This window comes from Herpailurus yagouaroundi, unplaced genomic scaffold, assembly GCF_014898765.1.
Source record: "Herpailurus yagouaroundi ecotype Mexico unplaced genomic scaffold, PumYag 216, whole genome shotgun sequence".
Taxonomy (NCBI): Eukaryota; Metazoa; Chordata; class Mammalia; order Carnivora; family Felidae; genus Herpailurus; species Herpailurus yagouaroundi.
The window spans coordinates 10361584-10383607 of NW_024412447.1; the positions used below are offsets into that span (position 1 = coordinate 10361584).

General features: G+C 46.7%; 1 non-coding gene and 1 pseudogene across 1 annotated transcript; one reads left to right on the plus strand and one right to left on the minus strand.

The window, feature by feature from the left end:
* Positions 1-91: 91 nt before the first annotated feature.
* Positions 92-21996, minus strand: LOC121017745 (39S ribosomal protein L42, mitochondrial-like; annotated as a pseudogene).
* Positions 15149-15312, plus strand: LOC121017863 (U1 spliceosomal RNA). Its single transcript, XR_005784932.1, has one exon. It is a non-coding gene; the product is annotated as a U1 spliceosomal RNA (small nuclear RNA).
* Positions 21997-22024: the final 28 nt, after the last annotated feature.

Genomic DNA, 22024 nt, shown 5'->3' on the forward strand with positions numbered 1-22024 from the left:
CTCTCTCTGTCTCTCTCTCTCTCTGCCCCTGCCCTGCACATGCACACACTCTCTCTCTCAAAATAAATAAACATTAAGAAAAAAATATATATCTTATTCTCAAATACATATATTTATGGTTATATATATTTTTTAATATATAAAAAGACATTTTATTATTGTTTTGCTATCTAACAGTGAATATACTCAATTGCATTTTCTCAAATGGCAAATAAGACACAAGATAATATCTCTTTGATTCCTGAAAACCTCAATATCATCTGTCTTTGGGAGGATCCAGCTTCCTACGACGTCTATGATACTGTCCACGAGGATACCAACGGTGCTTAGTAGTAAAGAACATTTTGCTAAGTTGTTCTATCATAGGCCCTTGCTCAAAGGGTTCATTTTTTTCCTCTAGTCTGGTTTTCAGCACTTGATCATGTGTTTCTTCATTATTATGCACAGGATCTGGCCGTGGGATAGGTTTTGTTTGTTCATACGGAACGTCCACAGAAGGGCATAGTGTCGTCCTGCCATCAGATGTCAAAGCAAGCTCTACTTTGCAATCATAGTCGTCTGGAAGAGGCAAATACGTAGATTTATGACAAATACAATATAAAGCTCCGTTTTGAATTGGAAATAGAATGTTTCCGGATAGTTCTGTCTGATATCACCCGTTTTGCTGCCACTAGTACCATGGTGACTCAAGATGCTTATCCGGTGGTGTGAAAGAAGACGACCTGGAGAAACTGTTTTTAAAATCTGCTTCCAGGCGTACCTATTTTCATCCCTGACATACGCTCACTGCGAGCTCACCATCTTACCTCCTATGGCTATGTATTTTTAACGCACTCCCAATAGCCACAGCATACGGTTTTTACATTTAGTGTCTGTCTGTATTAGCTTCTGGTGGCTGCTGTAACAAATGGCCAAAAACTCGATGGCTTAAAACAACAGAAATTTTTTCTCACTGCTGTTCTCAACAGAACATCCAAAATCAGTATCTCTCTTTTGATATTTTCTACTTGATGAGTGACTATCATACTTTCCTTTCATCCTTTATGTGTTCCTTTAGTTCTTTGAACATATTTGTCATTGCTTTGTCAGTACTAAGTCCAGCATCTGGGCCCCCCTCCAACTCACGTTCCTAGTTACTGCTTTTCTCCCTGTGTTTGGGCTATTCTCCTGTTTCTCTGCACATCACTCACACAGAGTTAGTGTGTCAGCTCTGCCGTGTATTTGCTGTATGATCTAGAGCAAGTGACTTTATCTCTCTGAGCCTTGTTTTCCCCGAATGTGAGCTAGAAACTCCTCTGTGGGGAGGATTAAATGAGATCTGTCTTGTAATTTTCTGTCGAAGATGGGACATTTTAGATAATGTATTTCAGGCTTCTGAGCTCCCAGAGGTGCTGATTGTAGATTTCGTCATTATTGTGGTCTGGTTGGTCATTTGGTGACTTGCCTGGACTAGTTCTGTATGTTTTGCCTTCCCCGCAGTGTGGGACAACCGAAGCCTCTGTTCAGTTTGCTTGCTTGTTTTGGTTCTTATTTTTGTTTTAAACCAGCCTTCCTAGGGGTCACTCCTGGCTCAGCACAGCTTAGTGGCCAGTCATTAGTTGGTCAGAAGTTTTCCTTAAATACCTTGAAGGAGCGCCTTCTTTCTGCCCTTTGCCAACCGGACCTTAGAGTGTGGGCTGGGGAACACAAAAGTCAGGCAGGCTACAAGTCTGACTTGGATTTTACTTTCTGCCTCATAGGCCCTCATGGTCAGCCAGGGATCCAGGGTTGAGTCCTCTCCTACATGTACACGCAGCTCTTAGTGTGTGTGTGCTTCTAGATCCCCAGGAATACGCTGGTGCTTCCCAAAGTCCCCCATGGCTATCTTGTGCCCCAGATCTTCTTAAAATTTTGGCTGGTCGCTTGCTTGTCCCAAATGGCATTGAAGCCTTAGGTGGCCATGACACTGGCCTTCCCCCAGTGCTTTGCCACTAATTGATATTATTTTCAACATCACCTCTCAATTATGAATTTTTTTTTTGCAGAGCTCCAAAATCAGGTCAGCCCCTCCAGCAGCAGTAAGGCGGCCAATTCTCATGGCTACCATGTCCTGGCCTTTGGGGGTGGGGGAAGGGAAACGGGAGTCACCTGGTAATAAAATGTCACAGACGCCATTGTTATTACTGAGGCTCTCAAGTGTTTTGTTGAATTGCCTTTCAATTTGCTGTCTGCCTTTGGTTAACTTCCAGAGTACTGAAATGGTTGTTTTTGATAATTTTACCTCTTCTTACCATTGCTTTTTTGAGCCAAGACCTTTGCCAAGATCTTGCTTCCGTCACTTGCCCTCATTCCTCACTCCTTTGTATGAGTACAAGTTTCTTCTTCCTGAAGTACATCATTAGCAATTCTTCCTGAAAGGATCTGGGAGAGACAAAATGCTTTTTTATACCTTTTTCTGAATTTTATTACTGTGGGAATCTACATGGACCTATTTTTCATTGTTTAGGATTCACAGTGGTCCTCATTTCTTGAGAATCATGGCTCAACAATTCCAGCAAACCCTTAGCCATTCTATCTTGAGCTATTACCTCTACCTCATCTCTCTGAACTATACTCTTTCTGGAAACTCTATTAGATAGATGTTGAATATTCTGGTTCTATTGTCTGTGTCTTCTAACTTCTTTTTCTTTTTAATTAAAAAAAATTTTTTTTAATGTTTATTTAGTCTTGAGTCAGAGAGAGACAGAGCATGAATGGGGGAGGGTCAGAGAGAGAGGGAGACACAGAATCCAAAGCAGGCTCCAGGCTCCCAGCTATCAGCACAGAGCCCAATGTGGGGCTCAACCCCATGAACCGTGAAATCATGACCTGAGCCGAAGTCGGACGCTTAACTGACTGAGCCACCCAGGCGCCCCTCCTAACTTCTTTTTCATATTTCTTTCATCATTTCAGCTCTCTGTACTTGTTGAAATCTCGTATTACAGTTCTCTGATCCTCTCTTCTACGGTGTTCAGTCTGCTGTTCAATCCATGTTTTGAGGGCTTTATTATGATCTTTGTTTTAATGACTACATTTTTCATTTTTAGAAATTCTACTTGGTTCTTTGTCATATACAAAGGATTTTTCTTAATAAAGATTTTATTTTTAAGCAATCTCTATACCCAACGTGGGTCTAGAGCTCACAACCCAGAGACCAAGAGTCATGTGCCCATCAACTGAGCCAGCCAGACACCCCTCCACGGAGTTTTAGGGTGTTTATTTTCTTATAGTTTGGATTTCTTATTTTACATCTTTAATCATAATCAATATATTGAATTTTATGCTCCCTTTCATTTTATTGTATAATCTCAAGATGGAGTGCTCCAGTTATCCTAATTGCTGTGCCTTTGAGTCTTATTTTTTAAGTTTTTATTTATTTATTTTGGGGGGTGGGGAGAGCAGGGGCAGGAAAGAGAAGGAGAGAGAGAATCCCAAGCAGGCTCTGCGTTGTCAGCACAGAGCCCGTTGCCGGACTCAGCTTATGAACTGGGAGCTCATCACCTGAGTCGAAATCAAGAGTCAGACACTCAACCAACTGAGCCACCAAGATGCCTCCTTTGAGTCTTACTTGTGGAATATGTATCTCCTCAAGGGCTCTGACATTTCTTAACTGTAAACTCATCATTTATGTTTGCTTTTTGTTTTAAGAACCGCTTATAGTCTGGGGGCATACCTTTAGGGCTCCTCCCTACCCCCATTCTCACTTTTTTCTTCTTCTTCTTCAGGAGCATCTTTGTTTCCGTTGATTTCTTGGCTTGCAAGAAATTACTGAGTAAGAAATTACTGAGCCATTCCTGTGGAGTGATCTGGAATCCCACGCAAGTGTGAAACTAGGTCAGGGGCTTTGAATTCTCAGGCTGAGGCAGACAAATTTGCTTATCACCCTCCGGTAGACACATTACCTCTAGTTGGCCCTTTAATGGACAGTGGCTTTTCAAGGGTCAACTTTACAGGACTCTTGGGTAAAACTTCCATTTTAGGTGGGTCCAGGCTGCCATATTTAGCCAAAAAATTTGTTTATGTATATAAACAAATGCATATATCTGTCTGTTCATATACATACATACACACATACATACATATATACATACATAAATGGGCATCCTATATTATTTTTTTCTGGCAACCCTAATCCAGGGCCTCATCTCCTGTCATTCCTGGCTACCAACCTTCACTGATACCTAAGGGAAGACACATTATCAACTGGATGAGGTTTTGGGGTGATGGCGGGGTTCGGAGCTGCCGGCCAAGAAAGAACTCTTGAAGACGTCTTTGGTGCAAAAAGGTGACTTTATTAAAGCACGGAGCTGGGGGGCGCCTGGGTGGCTCAGTTGGTTAAGCGTCCGACTTCGGCTCAGGTCATGATCTCACGGTTCGTGAGGTCGAGCCCCACGTTGGGATCTGTGCTGACAGCTCAGAGCCTGGAGCCTGTTTCGGATTCTGTGTCTCCCTCTCTCTCTACCCCTCCCCAGCTTGCACTCTGTCTTTCTCTTTTTCTCAAAAATATATTAGTAAAATAAAATGAAAAAATTAAAGCATGGTACAGGGCCTGTGGGCAGAAAGAGCTGCACTGGGTTGTGAAGAAGGGCTCCTTATATACTACGGGGCTGGGGAGGGTAAAGTCAAAAGGGAAGTTTCCAAAGAGATTTTCATAGGCTAAAGACTCACAGATTACTGCAGGCTTAGCTATTGTCAGCTAAGGTTTTCGTTCCCTCTTAAGACAATAAGTAGGGAGTTCCTGGACTTTAGGCTATTGATGGGATTGCCTTTTTCTTGTAAACTGGTGGAGACTCTTATCAGTTTAACCATTTGTTTTTTGTCCTTTCCTGTTTTGGGGTAGCCAGGGAGTGTCCAAGGAATATCCTACATGAACCACCTTGAAAGGGGGGGGGGGGGGGGGGGGGTAGCTTGTACTTTGCTCTCAGCCTGCGGTTATGCTCCCTCATCAAACTCACTGGCTGTCATCTACCCTATTTAGTCCCCTCTTTGTTCCTAGACTCCTGGGATTTCTCTTCCATGGGGGCTCAGCTGTGCATCTAAAATAAAATTTTAAAATTTTATGGAACATTTCAGAGAATTTCACGAGCAGGGTTTTCCAGTTATCTTAGCCTGCCAAATCAGAGACATATGGAGCAGTTTTTCAGAACAAGCTTTCATAGCCCCTCTTGTCCTGCCAAAATTCTGATACAGCTTGCTAGGGAGTATGGCAAAATCCGAGTGGAGCTGGGGCCAGAAACGGGGTGGAGGTGGGGATCATTCCTGTGTAATCTAAAAACACCACAAGGGCGCCTGGGTGGCTCAGTCGATTAAGCATCCAACTTCAGCTCAGGTCATGATCTCACAGTTCACGAGTTCAAGCCCCACATCGGGCTCTGCACTGCCCTGACAGTACGGAGCCTGCTTGGGATTCTCTCTCCCTCTCTCTCTGCTCCTCCCTGACTTGTAATTGCTCAATAAAAAGTCATTTTCTCTTCCCCTAAAACAGGAAGGAGTTGCTCCCTCTGGCCCCATAGCCTGGGCAGACTCACCCCAGGGTGTGGACCACGGGCATTCCACAGCCCCGTCCACGGCTCTGAGCACCTTGATGGAGGTCAAGTGGGAAGCTTGTGGGTTGGCCTAGATTCCATTTTGTGGATGTGGACCCACAAGTGCTGGATGAAAATGGGCCAGTCTGCCTGGAGGACAGGCCCTAGGGGGTGCCCCGGGGTTCTGTATTAGGCCCCACCTATTTATCTGTTGAGGGCGTGGCACAGAGCTGAGAAGGATTAGGAACTCCTTGAGTGACAGTCACGACCAGGACCCCTGTGGTCTCTTCTGCCCCTCCTGCCTCCCCCATCTGTCCCCAGACTCTCAGACTCTCCCTGGAGGGCTCCTCCTCCAACAGAGCTGTCCACCCCGGGGACCTCAGCTCCCTGTGTGCAAGTCTCCAGCCCAGACACGGACTCCCCTTCCCCAGCATCCTGCCCTCCTTCTGTGATTCTGCCTCCAGAGGGTCTTCCTCACTCACCAGCTGCCCACGCTGGATACCTGGGAGGCGCTTTGGACTCCGCCCTCCCCCTTCTGAATCTGGTTAGTCACCAAGTCTCCTGGATGGAGTCCGCCCCTGGGCACCTCTACAGTCAGGCCTCCCCACCGCCCTCTGGGTTGTCACACCTCCCCACTCACCCGAGGATGGTGGCCCCTGAACCCGATCAGGGCCTCAGTCTTGCTTTGTCTGCTTCCGACAGTGTTCTGTTTTGCTTCTGTTTTTAAATGGGTCAACGCTCTAAACCAGATTTCTCATGCAAAGAAAGGATTTTGGATGCTCTTCTTTAAATTTTTTAAAATGCTTATTTATTTTTGAGAGAGAGCGAGTGAGCGAGCATGAGCGGGGGAGGGGCAGAGAGAGAGGGAGACACAGAATCCGAAGCAGCTCCAGGCTCCGAGCTGTCAGCCCAGGGCCCGATGCGGGGCTCGAACTCACAAACCGCGAGATCATGACCTGACCCGAAGTCGGTCACTCAACTGACTGAGCCACCCAGGCGCCCATGGATGCTCTTGAGAAGTTCTCTTCTGTTTCCAGGGGGCAGCTGTTCCCTTCAGAGGGGACTCCCGTCTCCCCTGATGATCAGAGACCCCCACCAGGCTGCCCTGCCCCTCGGCACTTGACGCTAAGGCTCCTCTTTCCAGTTCATCACCACCCTCACTGCTCCCAGCTGATATGCCAGCATTGTTCACGCCATTTGGTGGCTTGCTCAAGTCCTAGACAAAATCAGCTTCCTTAACCTGGCACTCAAGGCCCTTCCTCATGCCACTCAGGCCGCCTCTCCAGCCTCACCCCAGTGCTCTGCAAACCTACACGGACCCCAGAAATCCCGAGCACCCCTGCCTTCCCAGGGCCTTTCTGCACTTCAGCTGGGCTTTTGGTTCTCCTTAGTTCACAAACGGCTGTACACAAAGTGAGTCCAAGGAGTATAAAACTGTGCCCCAGTGGGCCATCTTTGAGACTTCCCCCAAACGTTTTATTACGATAAACTTCAAATATTAAGAAAAGTTGAAATAATGGGTTCATGAGCCCCTTATGCCCACCATCTATATTCAAAGATTGTTAACATTTGCCCACGTGTGTATACGGCTGGTTGGCCGGATTTGCTGAAACCTTTCAAAACTGATTCCCAAGCATCGTAACATTTCACTTCCTGAACACATTGAATACTTCAACGTGCATCACCTAAAACCGCGTCCTCTCCAAAACCACAATCCCATTATCAGACTCAAGAAAATGAACAATCACTCCCAGTATGATCTCATACCTAGTTCACAGTTAAGTTTCCTCAATAATCTCAGAAGAGTATTTTACAGCTGTTGTGTTGTGTTGGCCACATTAGTAACCAAGTACCCTATGGCTACTTCCTGTTGGGTCTCTTTATTCTCTGTTGCTCTGAAACATGGCCGCCACCAATCCTTCTCAACCTGACTTAATTTAAAAAATTTTTTCTTAGTTTGTTTGTTTACTTATTTAGAGACCAGGGGAGGGGCAGAGAGAGAGGGAGAATCCCAAGCAGGCTCCACTCTGTCAGCACAGAGCCCAATGCGGGGCTCAAACCCACGAACCTTGAGATCATGACCTGAGCTGAAGTCAAGAGTCAGATGCTTAACTGACTGAGCCACTGAGGTGGCCCCCCTTTTTTTTAATGTTTATTTATTTTGAGAGAGAGAGAGAGAGCATGGGAGGGGCAGAGAGAGAGAGAGAGAGAGAGAGAGAGAGAAAGAGAATCCCTAGCAGGCTCCACCCTGTCAGCACAGAGCCCCATGGGGGGCTTGAACTCATGAACCAGGAGATCATGACCTGAGCCAAAACCAAGAGTCAGATGCTCAACTAAGATGCCCAGGTACCCCCCAGCACACACTTTTTCATGGACACACACTCCTCTGGTCCCTTGCTTCTTTCCATCCCATAATCTCAGAGATGACATCATTCCCATAGATGAGATGCTTTTCTCATCCCATTTCTGCAACTGTTTTTAAGTAAAATATACATACATACATATACATGTTCATATCATAAGGGAAAAGCATTGTGCTGCCCTCCATGTAACTACCATCCTGACCTCTAACATTACAGTTTTGCCTGCTTTTGTACTTCTATAGACAGGGCTCAGGGTATTTTGTCTTCTGTGTCTAGTTTCTTTTCCCCTCTGTTACGTCTGTGAAATTCACCCATGTTGTACAGTTGCAACTGATTCCTCCTCTCTTCTGTGAGCTACTCCATTGAATGAATACGCGACCATTTATTTATCCGTTCTACTGTGGATGGGCATCCGGGCAGGTTCCAAGGCTTCATTATAACTAACAGTGCTGCCTTGAACGTTCTACAGACAGGCCCGACTTGGGGTTTTTCAATTTTATGATGGTGTGAGAGCAGTGTGCATTCAGTAGATGCGGTACTTGGAATTTAGAATTTGGATCTTTTCCCGGTCTAGCGATGTGTAGGATGGTCCTCTCTCGTGACACTGGGAGGTGGCAGCTTCCCATCAGCCACACAATCATGAGGGTGAATGACCGATGTACAGTCAACCCTCCTGTGTCCAGGGAGGCATTCTGCTTCTCACTGTCTGAACAGCATTCAGGATGTCACAGGAGTCAATGCGTTATTATAAAACAGGCTTTGTGTTAGATGATTTTTGTCCAAGTATGGGCGAATGTAAGTGTTCTGGTCACGTTTAAAGTCTGCTAGGCTAAGCTACGATGTAGGTTAGATATATTACATGCGTTTTCCACTTTAAGTGGAAAACATACAATGGGTTGATCAGGAGGTAATCCTGTAGTAAGTCAAGGAAGATCTTTGTATAGGTGTTTCGATGAACAAAAGTCTATTAAGCATTTCTGATTAATCTTAGCTCAGGGTGGATCCCCCATTCGATTTTAGGGCTGCACAGTACACCAGCGTGTGGATGAACCCTAATTTATTATTTTCTTATTTTTTATTTTTTTAACATTTATTTATTTTTGAGACAGAGAGAGAGAGAACATGAACAGGGAGGGTCAGAGGAAGAGGGAGACACAGAATCTGAAACAGGCTCCAGGCTCTGAGCTGTCAGCACAGAGCCCGATGCGGGGCTCGAACCCACAGACCGCGAGATCATGACCTGAGCTGAAGTCAGACGCTTAACCGACTGAGCCACCCAGGCGCCCCATGATGAACCCTAATGAATGTATCTGAATGTTAAATATTAGAGGTGGGGGGGGGTCTGGGGGCTCAGTCGGTTAAGCGTCAGACCTTTGATTCTGGCTCAGGTCATGATCTCACAGTTCATGAGTTTGAGCCCCACGTTGGGCTCTGTGCTGACAGCGCAGAGCCTGCTTGGGATTCTCTCTGTCCCTCCCTTGCACACTCTCTCTCTTTCTCTCGCTCAAAACTAAGCAAACATTAAAAAAAAAAAATACTAGAGGTGGAATTGCTGTGTCTTAGGGTTCTGTAGAAGGTTTGTTCCATCACTAAAATACAATCTAAAACTACTCTGCTAATCTAATCTTTTCTCCCAGTGGTTCTCAATAGAGTCTCCCTTAGTATTTGAGCCAGTCCAAAGAATCAAATTCCCTAGGGACGCCTGGGTGGCTCAGTCAGTTAAGCATCTGACTCTTGGTTTTGGCTCAGGTCATGATCTCATGGTTTGTGAGTTCGAGCTCCATATCGGGAGGCTGCTTGGGATTCTCTCTGCCTCTCTCAAAATAAATAAACTTTAAATAATTAAAAAAAAAAAAAAAAGAATAAGATGCACTATATGTCAACTGCACTCCCTAAGTCATTGAGTGACTGAAGAAAAAAAAAAAAAAGAAGGAAAAAAAGCATCCCCGTTTTCCCCCAGCTGGGAAGAGTGTACTTCCCTATTGTGGACCGTTGTTATAACCAAGGTAAAAACTGCCTCATCAGTACTCTTGGTTCCTTCTCTGTCTCTGTTGGAATACCACCAGTGATAGGGATCTCACTACCTCACACAGCAGTGCCTCTATTTTCAGACAGCTTTTGTCACTGTCCAGTCACTCCTTGTCTTGTACCTTTCAGCTATTGCCCAACCCAGTCCTCCCAGCATGCCTCTCTGCAGCCTCCAGAGTTTTCCCTTCTCCTGGCTAAAAATCCCCAGGTCTTCCTCATTTTACACACAGGACGTGGTCTCCAGACTTCTCAGCGCACTGGGAACGGGTGGCATTTTATTTCTCTACCTCTAAAACTATACTGCTCAGAGCTGATACGCACCCCCCCCCAACCCCGACCAGTCAGAAGCATGCACTTTACTTGACTTGGCCTTTATTGAGTCAAACTTATGTGGTTTCCAGCGATGGAAACCAACTCAAACTGGCTTAAGAAAAATAAGGCAAAACAAAAATCAAATTCAGTGGCTCACAAAGGAGCTCCAGCTTAGCAACCCCAGGAAGGGAAGCTTTGCCTCCCTGCATTCAGGCATCAATGGCGAGGAAGGGTACTGATTGACCTGCTGGGTCACGTGCAAGCCGCCTGGATTGATTGCTGTCCCCAGGAGGCTGGGTACCATGCTTGTCCAAGCCTGGATCCTGTGTCCTTTCTCGCTTACAGTGGCAAATGGGACAGTGCAAGAGACACCGCGATTCTGACAGGGTAACACCAGTGGATGTCTGTTACGTTGCCTTTAAAGGTGGGTGACATTTGCTTCCGGGGGTGCGGAGCTCACCGCGTCTCAGAACAACTTTCACAGGCGAGTACAAATTCCACATCAGCACAGTCTATTTTTATTTTTATTTAAAAACTTTGTTTTAATGTTTATTTATTTTTGAAGGAGAGACAGAGCGCGAACAGGGGAGGGTCAGAGAGAGAAGGAGACACAGAATCGGAAGCAGGCTCCAGGCTCCGAGCTGTCAGCACAGAACCCGACACGGGGCTCGAACTCACAGACCGTGAGGATCATGACCTGAGCAGAAGTCGGACATCCAACCGACTGAGCCACCCAGGCGCCCCCACACCAGCACAGTTTAAAGCCAAGTCTCACTTACCTAGAAGTAATGCTACTAGCTTTAAAAAAAAATTCATTTATTCAGCAAGCATGAGCTGCATACCCATTTGCCTGCAGGAGGTAGGTGGACGGGGTAGAAGCGAACCCCACGTGGCCCTGGGACTGGAGGACCCATGGCACAGTGGGGGAAGGCAGACACGCCAATAGACTGTGCTGAGGAATCCGTGCTGTGAGAGGCTCCCTGGAGGCGGCGGCATTCACAGTGAGCATAGAAAAGGAGTGGGTGGTTGTCTGGTGGGCATGTGGGAGCAGTGGGGACCGAGAGGGAAGGACATTCTGGGAAGAGGGAACGGCACATGCAAAGGCACAGAGGTAAGCAAGGACTTGGGAGTGCCTGGCAGTGTAGGAGCACTCAGTGTCCGGGACAGGCTGGGGCTGGTCAGCACCCGATGGTGACCTCCAACCAACCTCCAACCAACCTCCAACCAAGTGTGGTGATGATGCCTGTGGCCCCAGGGTCGCCAAGCTCCCTGGATTTTACAATACAAATAGTCAATCAGATCCCAGGCCTCGGGGACTCAGGAAGTTCAGTGTCTCCCCCACCAAACGCCCCTGAGGTCTCCCAGGGAGGGGTTCCAGCTCAACCTCTTCCGTCACCACTTGCCTGACTTGCTCCTTCCCATAATCTTGTCCCTCTCCCTATTTTTTTCGAGCTCTCTGATCCTCTTTACCCCCCAAGATGGACTCAACCCTCATCTTGTACCCTTCAGGACCCCATCCCTCAGCACCCTTCAAACCCTCCCTTCCCTCTGGTCTCAGCTCGTTGCTAGAAAAACAAATTTAGAGGGGCGCCTGGGTGGCCGAGTTGGTTTAGTGTCTGACTCTTGATTTTGGCTCAGGTCATGATCGCAGCGTGAGTTGGAGCCCCGCGTCAGGCTCTGCGCTGACAGCATGGAGCCTGCTTGAGATTCTCTGTCTCCCTCTCTTGGACCCTCCCCTGCGTGGGCTCTCTCTCTCTCTCTCTCTCTCTCCAAAATAAAAACATTTTAATTTTTTTAACGTTTATTTATTTTTGAGAGAGACAGAGTGCGGGGGGGAGGGGTGCAAAGAGAGAGGGAGACACAGAATCTGAAGCAGTCCCAGGAATGAGCTCTGTGTCCAGCCTGGTGCCCCTGGGAAGCTACTGGGGGGAGTTTCAAGGTAGCACTGTGGCCCACAATGCTGCCGGAGGTTCACAGATCCCCACTAAGGCTCCATTATACTCCCTGTTACTACTCAGGAGCCTCGCCCTCAGATGGCTGTGGTTGACCCAAGCATCACAGCCTTCCTGTGCCCACAGAGCCTGCAGAGAACGGACAAGATTAGCCCTGCCCTCCAGGCACTTGCTGTTTGGCAGGTCACACAGAAATCCCTAAGGCTCTTGAGGAAAGGTGTTCCCAGTGTTGAAGGACAGCCGTTGCCCTGGGGAAGGGGAATTTGGTGGCTTGGAATCCAGGGCGTGGGGGAGACAAACCTCACTGTATACTCATGGATGGATTTTGAATCTTGCCCACTGTGCACATAAAGTTTACTTTCATAAACGTTTTCTCTATGTGAACGTGGACACATATGTATGTACACTTTTGTATCAGAAGAGTAAGCACGTCAAGAGTGGGGAGTATAGAAGCTGGGCGTCGGGGGAATCACCAGATGTGTGAGGCTGTAACGGAGGCCCCGGGGTGGGCAGTCCTGCCAGGGGAGGGGCCCTCCAGGGAGAGTCTGAGGGTCAGGAAAGGGCTGAGGACAGAATAGGGGTCGGGGGCGAAGACAGCAAGCCATGGTTTTAAGGGGCAGAAGAGACCACAAGGGTCCTGGTCGTGACTGTCACTCAAGGTGTTCCTAATCCTTCTCAACTCTGTGCCACGCCCTCAACAGATAAATAGGTGGGGCCTAATACAGAACCCCGGGGCACCCCCTAGGGCCTGTCCTCCAGGCAGACTGGCCCATTCATCCAGCACTTGTGGGTCCACATCCACAGAATGGAATCTAGGCCAACCCACAAGCTTCCCACTTGACCTCCATCAAGGTGCTCAGAGCCGTGGACGGGGCTGTGGAATGCCCGTGGTCCACACCCTGGGGTGAGTCTGACCCGAGCCTGCCAAGCTCATGGGGCTTTAATGAGTTCATCCTTCCTTTCTAAGGCCAGACTGTCCAATGTGGGAGTCACAAGCTACCTGTGGCTATTTAAATTTCAGTGCCAATTAATTAAAATTAAATGAAAATTAGGGGCGTCTGGGTGTCTCGGTCAGTTGAGCATCCGAGCCTTGATTTCAGCTCAGGTCATGATATCACAGTTCATGGGACCGAGCCCCAAGTGGGCTCTGTGCTGTCAACCTGGAGCCTACTTAGGATTCTCTCTCCCTCTCTCTATGCCCCTCCCACACTCCCTCTCTCTCTCTCAAATACGTAAAAAACATAATAAACTACCGCACACCAGTCAGAATGGCTAAAATTAACCACTCAGACAATGACAGATGCTGGCAAGAATGCAGAGAAAGAGGAACCCCTTCGCACTGCTGGTGGGAATGCCAACTGGTGCAGCCACTCTGGAAAACAGTGTGGAGGTTCCTCAAAAAATTAAAAATAGAACTACCCTATGACCGAGCAATTGAGATACAGGTGTGCTTTTTTGAAGGGGCACATGCACCCCAATGTTTATAGCAGTGCTATCGACAATAGCCAAAGTATGGAAAGAGCCCAAATTTCCATCGATGGATGAATGGATAAAGATGTGGTCTATATATACGATGGAGTATTACTCAGGGATCAAAAAGAATGAAATCTTGCCATTTGCAACTATGTGGATAGAACTGGAGGGTATTATGCTAAGCGAAATTAGTCAGAGAAAGACAAATATCCTATGACTTCATACATTTGTGGGGTTTAAGATACAAAACAGATGAGCATAAGGGAAGGGAAGCAAAAATAATGTAAAAACAGGGAGGGGACAAAACCTAAGAGACTCTTAAATATGGAGAACAAACTGAGGGTCGCTGCAAGGGTTTGGGGTCGGGAGATGGGCTGAACGCGCAAGGGCCATTAGGGAGGACACTTGTTGGGATGAGCACTGGGCGTTACACATAGGGGATGAATCACTGGAATCTACTCCCGAAATCATTATTGCACTACATGCTAACTAACTTGGATGTAAATTTGTTTTTAATTCAAAAAATAAAAACATAAAATTAAATGAAAATTAAAAATCTGTTCCACACAGCCGCACTAGCTACCTTTCAAGTGCTCAACAGCTCACTGACCTCTTCAAGTGTTTCTGATTTTGCATACTATAATAATCTGAAATTTCTCTCCTCACAAACACCTGAAAATGGTCAATGATATAGAGCAGAAATGATCTCAAATGCATGGCTGAGTTCGCACAGAAGAAAGAGAAGTCGTCAGATGCCAGAAACAAGAGGGCACTGTCCCCCGCAGATGACAGCTAATGAGCTCACCCGGCTTCTGTCCCTGGGTAAAGAAAGGGTGAGCAGCAGGGGCTCATGCTCAGCGCCCTTGTGGGGACAGGAGCCATCCTTGGGGCACACCCAGGGCTAGAGGTGGACCTGAGAACTCTGAAAAGTGAAAGGGGGAACCTGAGAAAATGTGTCCATCTACAGGGAGGTGGGTGACAAGCAAGCTTGTCTGTTTCAGCCAGAGAATCCCAAACTCCCAGCCCAGCATCACGTGGTTTACCGGGCTGGGACAGTCCAGAAACTCTCAAGCCAAACGCTGACATAAATACCGAGCCTGGTCTGGTGATACTCCTGGGGAATAAGCCAAGGGGAAAAGCTCTGAAGCCATACTCCATTTTACCCAGGCTGTGATGGATTCTACTGGAGGAAAGGATAATTAAGAACCAGCCACTGTGAGGATAAGCTTACGGTGAGAAATGTCAAAATCTCGGGGCGGGGCGGGCGGGGTGGGGCGCAATTCGGATTGAAACTCAGAGAGCACAATAAGCAGAAGGTGACAACGATCTGAAAGCATCAAATGAGTTTTAAAAACGAATATAGGCTGGCTGGCTCAGGCAAAAGAGCATGTAACTCTTGATCTCAGGGTCGTGAGCTCGAGCCCCACGTTGGGTGTAGAGATTAAATTAAAAAAAAAAAGAGAGAGAGAGAATATATATACTTACCTGGCAGGGGAGATACCATGATCACGAAGGTCGTTTTCCCAGGGTTAGGCTTATCCATTGCACTCTGGACGTGCTGACCTCTGTGATTTCCCCAAATGTGGGAAACTTGACTGCATAGTTTGTGGCAGTGGCTGACTACGATTGCGTTTTTCCCTGTAGGAAAAAAAAAATGAATATAAAAAGTGTCGGCCTTTGGAGGGAAGGAGAGACTGGGTGTGAGCACGAGGGAGACTTCAGTGGATTCTAGAATGTTCTGAGTTCTGACCCTAGTGCTGGTTCCAAGGCTTGGTTCACTTTTGGAAATTTGGTGAGGTATGCATCTATGATTAGTACATTTCTCCAGATGTATGTTATAATTCAATTAAAATGATTTAACAAATGATTGAAGGGAAAAATGCTCGGAATCAGAACTCTAAAGAATAAGACATCATTCATGGTGGGGAGGCAGGTGTGTAGAAGAATCAAGTAGAACTTTTATTATTTAAAAAAAATTTTTTTTGCAATGTTTATTTTTGGGAGACAGAGAGAGACAGAGTATGAGTAGGAAGGGGCAGAGAGAGAGCGAGACACAGAATTCAAAGCAGGCTCTAGGCTCTGAGCTGTCAGCACAGAGCCCGACGCGGGGCTCGAACCCACAAACCGTGAGATCATGACCTGGACCGAAGTCGGACGCTCAACGGACTGAGCCACCCAGGCGCCCCTCAAGTAGAACTTCTAAAAATGAAACATGCGCTCCATGAAACAAAATTTTAAAAAGGAAATGAGCTGTATAACAGGTTAAAGTAGCTGAAATCAAAACGAGTAAGCTGGGAGACATGTCTGAGGAACAGATTCTCTATGCCCAGAATGCACAGAAAACCAAAATGAGAGGAAATACAAAGGAGAAGTTAGAAGGCATAGAAGAGAGAATAACAAACGTCAACATAGGTCTAGTAGGATCCAATAAAGAGAGAGAAAGAATGGGGAAAGGACAATATTTAAAGACAGAATGATTGCTCAATTTTCAGAACTGACAAAAGATACAAGTTTAAAGACCCAAGAAGCATAAACCCTACCCGTGTTTAGAAAGGGTAAGTCTTCGGGGCACCTGGGTGGCTCAGTCAGTTGAGCGTCATGATTTCACCTGAGCGGCTCAAGTCACGATCTCACAGTTTGTGGGTTCGAGCCCCACGTCGGGCTCTGTGCTGATAGCTTAGAGCCTGGAGCCTGTTTCGGATTCTGTGTCTCCCTCTCTTTCTGCCCCTCCCCTGCTTGTGCTCTGTCTCTGTCTCTCTCTCTCAAAAAAAAAAAAATAATAATAATAATAATAATAAGCATTAAAAAAAAAAAGAGTAAGTCTTCATTTCAAAACCATCACGGTGAACATGCATAACAAAAGCAAAAAGGAAAAAAGAAGTTTAAAGCTACCAGTGGCACTACGAGGGCTGATTATCTGACCATAATAAGACTGATGGCAGAGGGGCGCCCGGCTGGTTCAGGAAGTAGAGCATGTGACTCTTGATCTCAGGGTTGTGAGTTTGAGCACCACACTGGGCACAGAGCTAACTTTAAAAAATAAAAAAAATAAGAAGGGTTCCAAGGTCCTTGTTTCGTTTGGGACTAATTTTTGGCTTTGTTGAATCAAAGATGCATGCCAGAAATCGACAACTTCTAAAATTTTGAAATAGAATTATTATTATAAGAAATGTTGGGGGAAGGAATAAAAGATACTAACCAATTTCCATGTGATGACATAAATAATTCAAATACGTCTGTAATCACAATAAATGAAAATAGACTAAGTTGCCAATTAAAGGGTTATATGATTATACACTATTCATAATATTTGACCATGTTATTTACAAGAGGCTCACCTAAAAACATAAAGATTCAAAAAGACTAAATGTCAGGAGATGAGGGAAAAACATGTGAGGCAAGGTGCCTGGGTGGCTCGGTCGGTTAAGCGGCCAGCTCTTGATTTTGGCTCAGGTCATAATCCCAGGGTCATGGGATTGAGGCTTGTGTCAGGCTCCATACTGAGTATAGAGCCTACTTAAGATTCTTCTCTCCCTCTGCCCCTCTCTCTCCCCTGCCCAGTTTCTCTCTCTCTCTCTCTCTCTCTCAAATAAATAAATTAATTAATTAAAACGTGAGGCAAAAGAAGATGACTACGGACCAATTCAAGCAGACTTTAAGGCGCAAACAGAAGAAAACAAAACACTGGTAGGCACAGAGGCTCACTACATAATGTTCAAAAGGATCAGTTAACCAAGACAAAAGAATTTAAACCTGTAGGCACATAATAACAGTCTCCAAATACAAAAGGCAAACATTCACAGAATTACAAACACACGTTGACAAATCCACAATCACGGTGAAATACATTAAAATACCTCTCCCACCAGTTGAGAGCTAGAGCAAGCAGGGAAGAATTAGTGTGGACATGGAAGATTTAAACCACCCTCACAGGGGCGCCTGGCTGGTTCTGTCAGAAGAGTGTGTGACTCTTGATCTTGGGGTTGTGGGTCTGGTGTAGAGATGACTTAGAAAAATAAAAAATCTAAAAATAAATAAATAAATAAAAATAAACTACCCTCATAAAACTCCATATGAGACAGAGAATACACACGGACTATTTTCAAAAAAAAGACCACATGCTAAGTCAACAAACAAGTCTTAATAAATACCAAAAATCACTATCGTGCATAGCATATTCTCTGACCACAATAGAATACAGTGGGAAATCAGCAAGACGGAACATAAGCAAATCCCCATGCATTCCAAACTTGAAAATACCTTTCTAAGTATTGACTGGTCAAAGAAGATACGAAAACACCATACGATAAAACAGAGAGGATATGCCTACAGGAATACTTAGGGCAAAATTTACAGCCTGAAGGGGCACCCCGGTGGCTCAGTTGGTTGAGCGTCCAACTCTTGATTTCCGATCAGGTCATGATCTCGCAGTCATGAGATAGAGCCCCGTGTCAGGTTCTGCGCTGACAGTGTGAGGCCTGCTTGGGGTTCTCTCTCCCCGTCTCTCTGCCCCTCCCCCACTTGTGCAGTATTTCTCAAAATAAATAAATAAACTTAAAAAAAAAAAGACTTTATCAGCAAGCAAAACAAACTCCCTTTGTGCTCTCAGGATAGGCAGACCTTCAATAAGAAAACAGTAAGATAATAACTCAGGTGAGAGAAGAGCCAGAGGGGGAAAAAAGTGGGGGGGCGGGGAAGGGGGGCTGCTGCTATTTCAAATAGAGCTGTTAGGGAGGGCTTCTCTGAGCAGAAGCCTAAAGGAGGCGAAGGTGGGCGTCCTGTGGGTATCAGGGGGACAGCGGGTGGAAAGGCCCGAAGGCTGGGGCATCAGACATACAGAGCCACGCAGCCACCTTGGCTGGGCTGAGACCCATGGGAGAGGCAGGGAGGGGCCGGAAGGTGAGTAGGCCACAGTGAAAGGCTCTGGTTCCTACTCTGGAGGACGGAGGGTCTGAGCAGAGACCACGGCATGCCTTGATTTTGGTTTTTGAGGAAAACACCACGACTGCTCCATGGCAAACAGACCAGACCAAGGAGACAGAGGTGAAGCATCCTTCTTACCCAAACATTCCCACCTCTTCTCTAATGTATCTGAGATCTTTCTGAACAGTTTTTTGGGATATTTTGCAAAGTCTGCACATTTTTATTATTTTGTACATTTTTTAAAATGTTTGTTTATTTTAGAGAAAGACACAGCACAGAGTGCGAGCAGGGGAAAGCCAGAGAGAGAGGGAGACACAGAATCCGAAGCAGGCTCTAGGCTCTGAGCTGTCAGCACAGAGCCCGACGCGGAGCTCAAACTCCCGGATCGTGAGATCATGACCTGAGCCGAAGTCGGACGCTCAATCGACCAAGCCACCCAGGTGCCCCCCCTTTTTTAATGTTTATTTATTTTTGAGAGAGAGAGAGACAGACAGACAGACAGACAGACAGACAGACAGACAGCGAGCACAAGCAGGGGAGAGGGAGACACAGAATCTGAAGCAGGTTCCAGGCTCTGAGCTGTCAGCACAGAGCCTGATGCGGGGCTCAAACTCTCAGAACCGGGAGATCATGACCCAAGCTGAAGTCAGATACTTAACAGGCTGAGCCACCCAGCCACCCATTTAATTTTTTTAATGTTTATTTATTTTAGAGAGAGAGAGACAGAGCACAGAGTAGGAGCAAGAAAGGGGTAGAGAGACAGGGAAAGTCTGCATGTTTTTAGTGCTAGCGAGCTACAGTTTTGGTTATAAACAAAGCATATTCAGTACTCTGTTTTCTTCTTTACTTTCATCATATATAGATGGGAGAATTCCATGAGTCAATTTCAATTTTTCTCATACTCCTATTCATTTGTATGGAAAGTCTCTGACCTACAGTAACATGCTTGTAACAGAAGCTTTGCAGTAGCTCAACACAGATGCTCACTGAGATTGACACAGGAGCGGACTGTACAGATTTGTAGAGTATCGGTATGCCTTTTCACAGAAATTGACTATTTAAATCACTGACCTTAATCTCAACCTAAAAATTACTCATATTCAGATCATCCTACATAGGTTAACCATATCACACCAACAAAACACCAACATTTCAGAACTTAAAAATAGCTGAGTACTGGGGTGCCCAGGTGGCTCAGTCGCTTGAGCATCTGACTTTTGCTCAGGTCATGATTTGCAGTTCGAGGGTGCAAGCCCCGCGTCAGGCTCTGTGCTGGCAGCTCAGAGCCTGGAGCCTGCTTCGGATTCTGTGTCTCCCTCTTTTTCTGCCCCTTCCCCACTTGTGCTCTGTCTCTCAAAAATAAATTTAAAACGTTATTAAAAAAAAGTTACAAAAAAATAGCTGAATGCTGCAAACTATCGCAACGACTATTATTCCTGTTTTACAGAGACCTGACAGTTGACACAATTCACTTGAGGTCACACAGCTAGTAGTAAGTGGCTTGGCCAGGATTAAACACAAGCAGTTTGAAATGCAATGCACAGGCCCCACCACATTAAAGGTTCCCAGAGAAACTGTTGGGCCTTCGGGGGACTTCCACCCCCAGGACCCACGGGGACTGGTAAAGACTGGGATATGCACTCTGTTGAAGGAGTTAGGGAGCAAATCAGGATCAAAGCTCATGAGGGCAACCTCAGGAGAGGCTGGGCATCTAACTTTGCCAGGGAGGCGTTCGCCAAGGGCATGGAACTTTCTAGGATTGGTTTCAATCTCTGGATCCTGGGTGGAAGGCAGGCTTTGTGCAGGAGAACCCAAAAGAAGGGAAAGGGTTTTTGCTAGTCGGAGCATGGCCCAAGACTGGCCCTGGATGCTGGCTGGGTAGAGTAAGGAGGATCAAGTCTGGAATCAGGGATGATCCATGGATGGTCCTCATACTGGAAGAGCCCCAGCCATCGGCCTTTCTGGAAGTCTTCCCTCTTTTTACTTCATTAATGATAAATTACACCCTTCTCCCTCATGTAGGGCCTTGTGGGATATGACAGATGACTCTTAATACGGGTTCCTGTCCCCCAGGATCTCACCTTGAAGCGACTTTGGACTGGGAGCCTTTGTAATAAAAAATGTAAGGCCATTCAAGAATAAATATTAAGGTCTCAAAAAGCTGGAAGAAAATAAATAAGAATAAACAATAAGGTTTTCATTTAGTCAAGGGCACTTATGTTTTTAGAGTGATGGAGTTATGGGGCAGAGAGGTGGAGGGAGGGTCCAAGTTCAAAATGGGCAAGGAGAGAAGAAACCAAATTAGCCATAATGATGCTAGACACATAGGAGACAGGTGCTCAAAACAGATTATTGTGAACCAAGAATTTTACCAACATTTCTTCATCTAATCTTTACAACATTAAAGAGATAGGTGATATCCTCCCCTTTTACAGATGATAAAATTGAGACACTAAAGAGGTTAAGTAACTTGCTCGAAGTTACACAGCTAGTAAGAGGTGGAGCCCAAGTTACTTGGGGTCTATCCCATAGTAGAGTGGTTTTATCACTTGTAAATAAGAAGAGACGAAAACAGAAAATGACTTCATAGCTGCTCTGTCAATCTCAGCACTGGGATAAAGTAGCAAAAATTGCTTAAATATAAAAGTACTGGGCATACATTGCAAAAATTCTGAGGTTCTTTTAAATTGTGTCTGAGAAACTACCACTGTCATTAATTCTCATTACATATCCAAGCTTTGCTTGAGCTAGATGAAATTCAAGTCCGGGTTGAATTCTTTCCCGGCGCAATGACCTCTGCAAAAGCGAGATGCGCCGACTCTTGCTAGTTCAGCAACCTACACTCTAATCTCAACACCCCTGCCCTCCGCCAATACCGAAGCCCCGAGTAGACAGACCCCAGAAGTCAGGATTCCTAGCTGCACTCCCATCGCCTCGCACGCTCGGATCCTGACCCCCAATCTCACCCCTTCAGGGCCCTTCGTTCCAGTGCATTCTCAGCCAGTGCCCAGCTCGGGACGGGGGGGCGGGATCCTCCCTGGAGGAGGTGGCCCTTACTTTGGTGTGGACGGGCGACCCCTTGGCCGAGAAGAGGGTGTCGGAGTAGGGCCAAGTGGGGCAGGCCTCCGAGGGGGGGGCGGGGGGGGGCTGCCAGGTCTGGAGTACGAAAAGGCTAAGCGACAGCAGGCAGTCCAGCCGGCCGGGCGCAGGGTCCCGGACCAGCCCGCGGAGAGGGCGTCTGAGCGCGCGGAGCAAGCCACCCCAGCTTCCCGAAGGGAGGGCCTGGCCTGCGCGCACGGGCTGGGCGGGGCGGGGGACAGCCGCCGGCTGCGGTGAAGCCCGGGGGCCAGCACACAATGGGCGGGGGCGCAAGGCCGGGCGCCCCGCCAACGCGCCGCCGCACCACGTGGGCCGCAGAGCGCGCCGGGCC